Below are 12,104 nucleotides of genomic sequence, written 5' to 3' on the forward strand. Positions count from 1 at the left end.
TTTTTTTTTTTTTTTTTTTTTTTTTTTTTTTTTTTTTTTTTATATATATATATATAACCAATCTGGGCTTCCCCTCACAAAACAAATGATCCTTGGTTTAAAGACAAAATGGTGGACATACAAAGATATGGTAAAACAAACAAACAAACAAGGAAATGAGGTTCTCTTAAAGACATTCAAAGAAATTAGAGATGAAGGTGGGCAATGTAGCTGGTTCCTCTTCAGACAAATAAGGGAAAGGTATTTGATAGATAAGAAAAGAAAACAACAGGAATAGATCATAACAACTCAAGAGTTAATTATTTTACTAACTACAGGCGAAGGTTCACTAGTGTCTCAGTTATATAAAATCTTACCGAAATATGATCGGGAAAAAGAGGTGGTAAAGGAGAATATGATACAATGGGCCAGAAATCTGGGGCATAATATTGAGCTTGAAGAGCAGGAATCATCCTTGAAGCAAAAAGGTAAAGTATACAGCATCCCAAACAATAAGAACTATTACAAAATGTTCTTCCGGTGGTATATTACTCAGGAAAAACTTCATAAAATGTCAAATAAGGACTCAGACAGATGTTGGAAATGTGGTAATGAAAAAAGCAACTCCCCCCATCTTTGGTGGTCTTGTGACAGTTAAAAATATTGGCAAATATATATATTTATATATATATCATGTAATATGTAAAACCTTAAAGATAAAATTGAGGTTTGGTCCAGAACTGTTCTTATTAAACATTATAGAGAAAGACATGGTAATTATTTTACTTAATATCAACAGCAAGAATGACCCTAGTGAAAGCGTGGAAACAAAAAGAAACAGCAGATTTGGAAAAATGGACAATGAAACTGATTGACACAGTTGAATCAGACAAGTTGACTAATAATAATAATAGTATTTATTTATATGCCGCCCAAACACTGGGAACCCGGGCGGCTTACAGCAGAAGGGATGATAGATGCTTCTATAATAGACTAGAATCTGACAAAACCAAAATACAAGTGAAATATTAAAAGATTGGGATAAAGTTTGGTGGAGTCTCCTTCTTTGGAGGTCTTTAAGCAGGGGCTTCTGTCAGGGATGTTTTGACTGAGATATCCTGCATGGCAGGGGGTTGGACTGGATGGTCCTTGGGGTCTCTTCCAATTGTACGATTCTATAGAGTTATAGAGTATGTTAAAAATGAAGGAATATGAATTATGACAAAATGACTTGTAAAATATTACTATGTTATTTAAGAAACTCTTTATTTATCATGAGCTGTCATATCTTTCCCCTTTTTGTACAGGTGATACAAGAGCTTATCTAGGCTCCAAAGGTATGTTTGTGCAAACTGTATCACGAATTATATGAGTAGGATGAGAACATATCTCTAGCTTTAACTGAAGGTTATATTGGACTACTTGTAATTATTTGTTATTAATGGTCTGCTAGATCCTTTTATTTTCTTTCTTTTGTCTATTATTTTCTATTCCCACAAATGCAAAACAGGGATCTCGAAGCAAGATGAAGGAAATGAAATAAAAGAGAAACTGGAAGAGAAAGCAGTTTTACAGTGATAACCACTAAAATGATGACATTGTCTCCTTAGGACCTAAAGAAGGAAGGTTGTGAGAAACAATATAATAAAGGTATTAAGTATGGGATATTAAATGGAAAAGTAAGTGAAATACAGAATATGCTCAATATTTCTAAAGACAACTGGGAGAATATAAACATTAGCAAGTTTTGGGGTTGTTGTTTTTTAGTTTAGGTCAATGTTAAATGTAAATAAATTGATAAAATGAATGTTATAAAAGTAAGAATGAAATAGATGGATCTAAGTTGTATATAGATGTATATGTTTAATGTTTGTTGTTTTAATGTAATTTTGTAATAAAAAGTGATTAAATAAACTAAATAAATAAAAAAATTGGCATGCTCGCGGTGCTTACGTCACAATGGCAGCGCCCATGTACACGGGGCACCGCCATTGTTACACCACCGCCACGTAGTAGATTTGCAGGGCGTGCGGTCGCTCCGCGCCCGGGCAACCCTACTACATGTCCAGACCAGCACAAAGCTGGACCGAATGCATCTGGGGAAGTAGGCTTAAGTCTACAAAAGCTCATGATGTGAACTTCTTTCTTTAGTTAGTCTCAAAGGTGCCACAAGATCTCTCTACATACTGATTCTACAAACTAACATGGCTATATCTTTGAATTTTAGAAACGTAGAATAGAAACTGTAATGCAATCAAATGTTAGAATCCAGTTTCAAGAACATTAGGCATGGAAGTGATTTTACTGTTGTAAATTTCATACTACTGCACCATACGTAAAAGCAGGGTAATTGCTTTTTTATTGGAACATCACACAGGATATATCACTCTTGTCATATCTGTAAGGCAAGGCAGTGCTTGCTTATTCCAGTACCATTATAAAGCAAATGATTGCAGCTTTTGTCTCTGTGTGTAAGAATGCAGGCCTTTGTGACAGTCGTGTGGGGGAACGGAAGGCATTCTGTTTACTGTGTCAATATCAATCATGGCTTTTGTTGTTTTGAAAAATCCAACAAGGGGAGATGTTGCAGAAGAGATTCACACCATCTTGTCATAACCCCAGGTGCTCTCCCCCATTCAAAGATGCAAACTCAAATTTTCAGTTGTTACTGAGCCACCCCATTTTTCTTCAACCATGTGTGTATTTCACCTATTTAACATTTAATGTATTGATAACAAGAATTTTTTAAAACAATATTTGATGGCTACAACTGTTTTTGGAAACAAATACAAAGGTCTGCGTGCCTAATGTTAAATCCGTCAAGCCTGAAGCAAAGTAGTGAAATCAAAACATGACATTTAATATATATATATATATATATTGAATTCCATTTGTATTTGTAAATACGCACAAAGTTTAAGAACAAAGATATGGAGATAAGTAGTACGAGGTGTAAATTGGGCATTCCAACATCCTGCTTCATTTACTAGCAAATAACACAAGTGTATTGTTTGCTGTACTGTTTGGCTGCCCTACTAGTAAAATCTGTTGAGAGGATGCCTCCCCTCCAAAATACTTTACACTGATTAAGGTAATGATATGTAAGGTAAGGCTTGTTTTAATCAGCTTCCTGAGAATAAGGGTGTGTTGTGGAATGCTTTGCTGTGATCCAGCAGCAGCTCCGTTTAATTAGTAAGAGCATGTAATGTAGTACGTTTATTTTGTAACCTATTTAGAATGTTAATAAGATCCAGTCATTTAATTAGTTAATATGAAAAAAGTGAAAGCCAGATTGATATAGGCTCGCTTAGATCCCACTCTGAAACATTTGACTTTCATTTTCCCTTTTCCAAGAAAAGGTCAGATGGCGGTTACAGGCAGAGGAAGGGAGATGGACACTATGGATTCTTCAACACACCACATTTTAGCAATGGCACCCAACATTTCAATTGGTGTTCTTTCCACACGCAGTTCTCTGATCATAAGGGGACTACTTTATGCAAGTCTTTTAAAAGGGTGACAAGGGATTGTTGTTTTTTGCTCCTTGGAGTGAGCATTTGCAGGTTCCTCTGTTTGCTCATTCTTTCTTTCTGCAAAAAGAAAAAAGAAAAGAAAAAAATTCTCTCTCTATTCCAAAAGGTAAACCATGATTTTGCCATTTTATATAAGGGCCACCATTTTACTATCCATTGTATTTAATTGGACTTGAACATCCACCTTATTACCCCTTATGCATTTTTAAAGCATTTTCGGTCCATTTCCTATGGTTTTCCTGCTTACAGTTTAGAGAGAAATGGGTATCAGATTTGTACCCCAAAAGACCTATACATCAGGGATTCCTACCTCTTTGGCATTTAGCAGGTCTGATTTCTCAGAATGCCTAAATATTTCAGGTGAAATGGACTGAAAACAGAAGTCACAGGGAAAACAAGTGCAATCTACTTTCTTCATAGCTGTTAAATACAGACATGTATTGTGCTGCAATGACTTGCCAGCAGATTTAGGGCCCAAACAGACAGGCCAAAATAAAGCTGCTCCGGGTCACTTTGGAGGTATGCTGTTTAAATGATGCACACATCTGAAAAGGCCAGAAACTGCGTGAAAGATGGCTTTTGCACGGCTTTCGGCCTCTTAAGATGCATGTGTCATTTAAGCAGCACACTTCCAAAGCGGTCCAAAGCAGTTTTATTTTGGTCTGTGTGTTTAGGCCCTCAATTCCTAAACTTAGGCGGGTTACACACCGCCATTTAGTACATAATGAATACGTACTAGGGTTAGGAAGGGGCGGTGCTTCCGCACCCCCCTAACCCTAGTACGTATTCCGTACGTACAATATGGCTGCGGCCGTTCCACACAGCCACCGCCATATTTACGTATCGGACGCTGTGCGTCCGCACGTGTCGCGGCATCTATGATGTCGCGAGTGTGCCCCTGGCGCCTCACGACGTCATAGAGGCGCCGCTTAAAGAAGCTCCATTTTGGAGCTTCTTTTTTGGTCTGTGCGGGAGCCACACGGTGTGGCTGCTGCGGCTCCCACACGGAGCAGGTGGCGGCGGTGGCAGCAGCAGACCGCCGCAAAGCGGCGGTCTGTAACCCGCCTTAGAGAATTAAGAAACTTAGGCGGGTTACACACCGCCATAAGGGACGTCCTCAGGACGTCCTAAATTTAAAAAGGGGCGTCACTTCTTGACGCCCCCAAGGCTAATACGTCCGGAGGACGTACAAGATGGCGGCGCCCCATCTACATGGGGGCCGCCATGATGGAGTCATGAACGCGCTGCCTCCAAACAAGGTTGGATACATTAATTTCCCATATCCATTCATTTTGGAGTTTGAATAGATCAACTCAGTTCCTCAGTTCTTCTCTTTAAGGGATTTCAGTCTTGACTGTAAAAAAGTAAGCATCTGCACATGTGTTCCATCACAGCTATCTATTTACAAGTTCTGGGTGTATGTGCTGCCTCTTCAGCCTCAAGATCAGCTGAGTAGTGATTGGCCCTTTGTTCTTCTTGTCCCACAACTAGGTTTCTGGTAGAAATCAGAATCAAATGGGTTACTAAGACCCATTTCTTGACTTAATTTGTTTTTGTCGATGTGTCTCTTCAAGTTGTTGCCAACTTATGGTGACTCTGAAACAAGCCTACACAATATACAGGCCACAGGCTGCATGCAGCTGAAGGGATGATTTCCAACAGCCCATCATGACATGGGGCAACGTCATGTGGAAAGCGTGGATCCTAACTAATGGTAAGGTGGGAACGCTGCTCCTCCTCCTCTTCCACAACTCAGCCTTTACAGTACTTGCCAGTAGAAGCCAAGCACAGGAGGAGGAAGAGGGAACACTCTCCCGATGCCTCCTGCGTTGCCCAACCTTTACTCAGAAGTAAAGCCTGATGAAAAAGCCAATGGAGGAGGAAGAGGGAATGTTCCTCTCAAGCCTCCTCTGCCGCTTGGCCTTTATTCACAAGTAGAAGCCGGGCGGAGGAGGAGGAAGATGGAACGCTCTCACCAAGCCTCCTCTGCTACCCAGACTTTACTTGGGAATAGTACTTTGTTTCCCCAGAAGCCTCCCACAAGTGTTTGAAGCTCCATTGGCTTCTTCATCAGGCAAAAGATGTTAAAAAATCATTGTCCGTTCTGTACCTTCAAGTCATTTCCAGTTTACCGTGACCCCCTAAGGAAAATGTGAGAGCCAGTGTGGCACAGTGGTTTGAATGCTGGGCTAGGACTCTGGAGACCAGGGTTTGAATCCCAGCTCATCCATACTCTCTGTGTCATACTCTTTCAGTGTTAGATGAATGACAAGCCCTCTCTGAAGAAACTTGCCAACATAACTCTGATAGGTTTGCCTTAGGATTGTCGTAAGTCAGAAATTACATGAAGGCACACTACACACAAGACAAGTCTATCATGGGGTTTTCTTGGCAGGTTTCATCAGAGGAGGTTTACCACTGCCTTCCACTAGTAGATTATCACCCAGTAGGTTTTCATGGCTGAGCTGTCATTCGAACCCTGAAGAAAACTTTAAAAGTTTATTAAAACTTGTACCCCTTAGCAAAGTATTTTTTAACATTAACATGATTTTACGATAAGTAAAAATCTTAAGTGTAATTAATTTATATTAATTGAATTTTTTAATAATATGGTTTATTTGCAAAATAATTTAATCATTTATTTGGAAAGTGAGCCGCTAAAAACCTACCTGTGGCCCAAACTACTTTAGCCTATTTTAATTTTGGCCCCTTCCTACTATCAAGTTGTGCAGTCTGCCCTAAGACAAACCTGTCATGGGATTTTCTTGACAGGTTTATTTAGCAAGGATTTGCTATTGTCATTCACTGAGGCTGAGAGAGTGTGACTTATCCAGGATCACCAAGTAGCCAAGACAGGATTTGAACCCTGGTCTCCAGAGTCCAACACTCAAACCACTACACCACACTGGCTCTCGTTTACAAATACCCATCCCAAATAATACCATTAATAAAGAGGGAAACAGCATCTTGAAATTTGAAACCTAGTAACTGGTAGAAAACCCATTTTTCTTGTTTTGGTCAGCCCTCACCTGCTGGAATATTGCTAGTGGAAGTCTGTCAGCTTATTTTTAAAAAATGTTCTTTTGAAAATTATGATTGTGTGGGTGTAGCATGAGAACCGATATTCCTGAGGTATTTAAGGATGCAAGTTTTCTATAGCTGAGCAAATCTGCCATAGGTAGCTAATTATTTTGTGCATTGCACATTTTATTGAGCTTGTAATTTTTATCTCAGCTAAAGAATGTGCCAATATGCAATAATTTCATAACTATAAAATTAAATTACTTATTTTATGTAAAAGAATGTCTAATAACCGACTGTAAGGGGTGCTGCTCATCTCTCTTACTAAGCCAAAGACATAGCACTGTCTAAGACAGTGGTTCCCAACCTTCCTAATGCCGCGACCCCTTAATACAGTTCCCTCATGTTGTGGTGACCCAAACCCATGAAAATTATTTTCATTGCTACTTCATAACTGTAATTAAATAGGTGTTTTCCAATGGTCTTAGGTGACCCCCATGAAAGGGTCATTCGACCCCCAAAGGGGTCCCGACCCACAGGTTGGGAACCACTGGTCTAAGACGACTCCAGTGGTTATGTGCCCAGCTTGACTGTACAGAACGCTGTTACCTTCCCACTGAAGTGGTACCTATTTATCTACTTGCATTTGCATGCTTCTGAACTGCTAGGTGGGCAGAAGCTGGAACTAGTGATGGGAGCTTACCCCAACAAGCTACATTTGGGCCTCCAACTGTCAAACTTCTGATCGTCAGAACTGGCATCTTAACCTCTAAGTATGTTACCTAAAAATCTATGAAACATGTTCTAAGGTGCACATCCTGACTTTCTGACACACTCATGTTAAGAAAAGCATTGTATCAATCAGTGAATCAGATTTGTAGCAATTTTTCTACTTGAATGAAGCCTTCTCATCTGATGATGGTCATACCCAGGAATGCTCAGCTACCCAAATAATTTTTTTTCAAATATACTCAGATTGCTTACTTTAAGAAAAGAACACGAGCACAATGTCTTTCACGATGATTTACTCTTCTTGTATGTATTAACAGTCAAGCGCTCTTCTAGTCCATACTCATGCAGTCATTGAAAATGAGAAGGAAAGGATAACAAGAGATGCAGGACAAATCTGAAGTTTAATATGTATTAACATGTTAGTGGAGAGGTATCAAAATTTGATCACTGATTTATGGCAAGAACCTGATCTTCTAATACATTATAACACATTTTTTGCATGAAAAAAATAATTTAAGCTGCTGATAAAGCAATTGCGTTGAACCTTAATTCATCTGGCTCACGTTCCATAAATTTCTTACACACTTCTATTGCATCCTAGGAAGAAAACATAAAAAAGGTAAGGATGTATAGTCACTTTCATTTCAGTAAACATATTTGATTTCAGCTGACACTGATCAACATTTTTATTTTATACTTTTCAGCTAATGGGGAGTGAAGTTTATAGTGTACTCTTTGCTGAAATAGTGTACTGCTATTTTAGCTAAACCTGTATTTTATTTATTTATTAAAATATTTATATTCCACCCTGTTCAAAGGATCTCAGGTGTCATACAGTAACACTGAGTTAACACATTTAAAATAATAAAAACATGCATAAAAACTATACTAAAATTTACTATTTAAAACCCTGTAAGTTAAAATCAGTTAAAATAGTTTATATGAAAATAAATAAATGCAAAATTTAAATATCACCTGACATCGGTGGTAGGACATTCTAGACTATTAGTTTAGAATGCTTTTAGGCTTCTCAGAATCAGAATTTTTAGCAGTGTAGTAATACACAACTTTAGTAAAACAAGTAACTTACATTTTTATTTACTTCTAGAACTGCCCTTTCAAAAGATGCCCCTGTAAATAAGATCTACCCACAAGTACTTTGCTTTAAACCAGGCATGGGCAATTGTCAGTGGTTAAGAGACCACATTAGCACCCTATGGGACCTTGGAAAATTATACCTCCCTGTTTTACCACACCCACAGAAATTTCTAATATTTGGACCCCAAATATCCCCTCAACTATGTAGCAAACAATTTAATAATAAATAATAAATAAAAGTTTTATTTTTATACCGCCCTTCTTGCAATCAGGGCGGTGTACAGCAGCATACAGCACAATACATATAATAATAAAAAACAATTACAATTAAAATTACAATAAAACCAATTCTGGCCAGCTTGCCACTGCTGTCAGAGGGGGGGAAGACTAACTGGAGCCAATGTTCGGGAATGCTAATTCAAACAAGAAGGTTTTTAAGCCCTTCTTGAACTGGGCCAGGGAGGTGGCCGAGCGGAGCTCTCCGGGCAGCGAATTCCAGAGGGTCGGGGCCGAGATGGTAAAGGTCCTCCTGGATGTGGAGGCCAATCTAGCCCCTGGGACCCTCAATAGCTGCTGCCCAGATGTTCTGAGAGTGCGGGGCAGATTATATGGGGAGAGGCGGTCCTCTAGGTATCCTGGGCCCAAGCCATTAAGGGCTTTATAGGTTATAACCAACAACTTGTATTGCGCCCGGAAACGAATAGGCAGCCAGTGCACATCTTTAAGCACTGGTGTTATATGACTGGCCCTGGATATGCCAGTGACCAGTCTGGCTGCCATATTTTGTACCAACTGTAGCTTCCGGGTTTGGTACAAGGGTTGCCCCATGTAGAGAGCGTTGCAGAAATCCAATCGAGAGGTTACCAGAGCATGTACTACCGTTTCAAGGTCCCTCTGGCCCAGGTAGGAACGCAGCTGGTGGATCAGCCGAAGCTGATAACAGGTGCTCCTGACCGTCACATCCACCTGAGCTGTAAGGTGGAGCGACGAGTCAAGGAGCACCCCCAAACTGCGTACCGAGTCCTTCACGGGAAGCGTGATCCCGTTCAGGACAGGTGGAACTACCGCCATCCCCGGGCCAGGAGAACCTATCACGAGTACCTCCGTTTTCTCTGGATTCAGACTGAGTTGGTTTTCCCTCATCCAGCCCATTACCGACTCCAGACAGGCCACGAGAGGAGAGACGCCATTCTCAGTCACTGCATCAGTCAGAGACATAGAGAAGACTATTTGGGTGTCATCAGCGTACTGATAACCCCGCGCCCCATGTCTCCAGATGATCTCTCCCAGCAATTTCATGTAAATGTTGAAAAGCATGGGAGACACATCTCCCAGCTGCACCATCTGGAACCTCCCAGAGAGGTAGGATCGGAACCACTGGAGCGCAGTGCCCCCGATTCCCACCTCTGCCAGGCGCTCCAGAAGGATACCATGGTCTATGGTATCGAAAGCCGCTGAGATGTCCAAGAGCACCAACAGGGACACGCTTCCCCTGTCGATGCCCAGACGGAGATCATCGACCAAGGCGACCATGGCCGTCTCAACCCCGTAACCTGCCCGAAAGCTGGTTTGAAATGGGTCCAGATAATCCGTTTCGTCCAAGATCGATTGAAGCTGGATTGCAACCGCCCTCTCGATCACCTTCCCCAAAAATGGCAGTAGCGAAACTGGCCGATAATTGTTATGCATCAGGGGGTCGAGGGAGGGCTTTTTTAACAGCGGTTTTACGATGGCCAATTTTATGCTGGATGGAAATTGCCCGTCCCTCAAAGATGTATTTATAATCCGGTGTAACAATGAAGTTACCACCGGTACCCCCTGAGCCGCTAGCCATGAGGGACAGGGATCGAGAGAGCAGGTTGTCTTCCGAACGCTTCTAAGGATCTTGTCCACATCATCGGTACTAACCAACTCAAACTGATCCAGTTTAATGGAGTCCACGGAGGCTCTGGATACTTCTACCCTAGGTTCTGCCCTAATGCCGGCGTTAAGACCTTCGCTTATCTGAGAGGTTTTATCTGCGAAGAAGTTGTTAAATTGGTCACAGCAGGCCTTAGAAGGTTCAAGGATCTGGTTCGGGGCAGGAGGGAGCTGAGTTAGCTCCCTGACTATCCTGAACAACTCTGCTGGATGCGACTCCGCGGACGCGACACGAGCACCATAGAACGAATTCTCAGCTGCTCGTATCACCTCTCCGTAGTCCTCCAAAAGGCAGTCTAGGAGAGCCTTGTCGGCTAAGCGTAGGTGTTTCCGCCAGCGATGCTCTAGCCATCGCAGAACCTGCTTCCTCGCCCGGAGATCTTCCGTATACCAGGGCTTATTTGGAAGCAGGAATGAGAGGGCGCTTGGGAGCAATCCTGTGTATAGCCCTAGAGAGACCGGTATCCCAGATACCAGTCAGGGCATCAACAGAGTCGCCGTCATCTCCAACCATGTACCCCTCTAAGGCTTCTTGGAACCTTTTGGGTTCCATCAGCCTTCGAGGGTGGACCATCCTAATAGGTCCACCACCCCCGGGGGGGGGATCTGGGTAGGAGCCTTGATTTTTGCCTCCACGAGGAAATGATCCGTCCATGACAGGGGGGAAATATTGGTTATTTCCGCCCATGGATTTTCCGCATCCGTACAAAAGACCAAATCCAGTGTATTACCCGCACAGTGTGTTGGACCCGAAATCAACTGGGACAGGCCCATGGCCGCCATGGTATACATGAATTCCCGAGCCGCACCGGATGGAACATAGTTGGCTGCGAAGGGGATGCTGAAATCACCCAGGACAAGTAGCCTGGGTGTTTCCAGCATCAGCTCCGCGACCAGCTGTGTCATCTCGTTAAGGGAGTCTGTTAGCGCACGGGGTGGCCGATACACCAACAAAATCCCTAGACTATCCCTAGCCTTCAGGGTCAAGTAAATACACTCGATAAAGGAAGTTTGACGGATGTGGTTCCTGGTGAGAGACAAGATGTTTTTATGTACCAAGGCAACCCCCCCCCGCCCACCTAACCTGGACTGGTCCTTCACCGAAAACCCGGCAGGAAGGGCCTGTGCCCACACAGCGTCCCTCTCAGGCCCGAGCCAGGTTTTGGTAATGCAAGCCAGGTCACAATTACTGTCCTCCAACAAATCGTGGATAATGTGGGTCTTGTTGTTAATAGACCTGGCATTGCACAGGAGCAGAGACAGGGTTTGTGGCACGGTTGGAGTGACCCTCGGGTCCTTTTGGTTAGGAGGGGGACAGGAAGGAGAGATAGATATGACGCATCGATCTCGTCTTCCTCTGTAACGCAAGTCCACTCTCCTACCGCCATACCTCCCCCTGCCCCACACCACCTCAATGGGAGCTCCGCTTGTGCAGACATTACCCTCTCCCTCCCCAGCCGAAGCATTCCCCGCATCCATATCCTCCCCCTCCCCCTACCAAGCAACAAAAAGAACAGAGGTATGGCACAACAGACATCCTCTGTTCAAATGCTGGCATGGACACAACCCTCCTGCCCCTAGCGCCGCTGCAAAAATGCGCAGCTACGCAGTTGCGGAGCTGCGGAGTCCCAATTAAACAATCCGTGGGTGGCCTCTTTTGGTTTTAGGTATCTTTTGGGCCCATTTTAGGCTCAGGAGAAGTTTGGGTTTTTTTATCCAGTAGAAAATGGATTTGAAGACATTTCCAGGGCAGTGAGAAATATTTCAGGCCAAAAAAAGAGGGGGGAAAAGTGTGTGGTGTGTGTGTGTTTCAAGGTCTGC

This window comes from Sceloporus undulatus, chromosome 3 (genome assembly GCF_019175285.1).
Source record: "Sceloporus undulatus isolate JIND9_A2432 ecotype Alabama chromosome 3, SceUnd_v1.1, whole genome shotgun sequence".
Lineage (NCBI taxonomy): Eukaryota > Metazoa > Chordata > Lepidosauria > Squamata > Phrynosomatidae > Sceloporus > Sceloporus undulatus.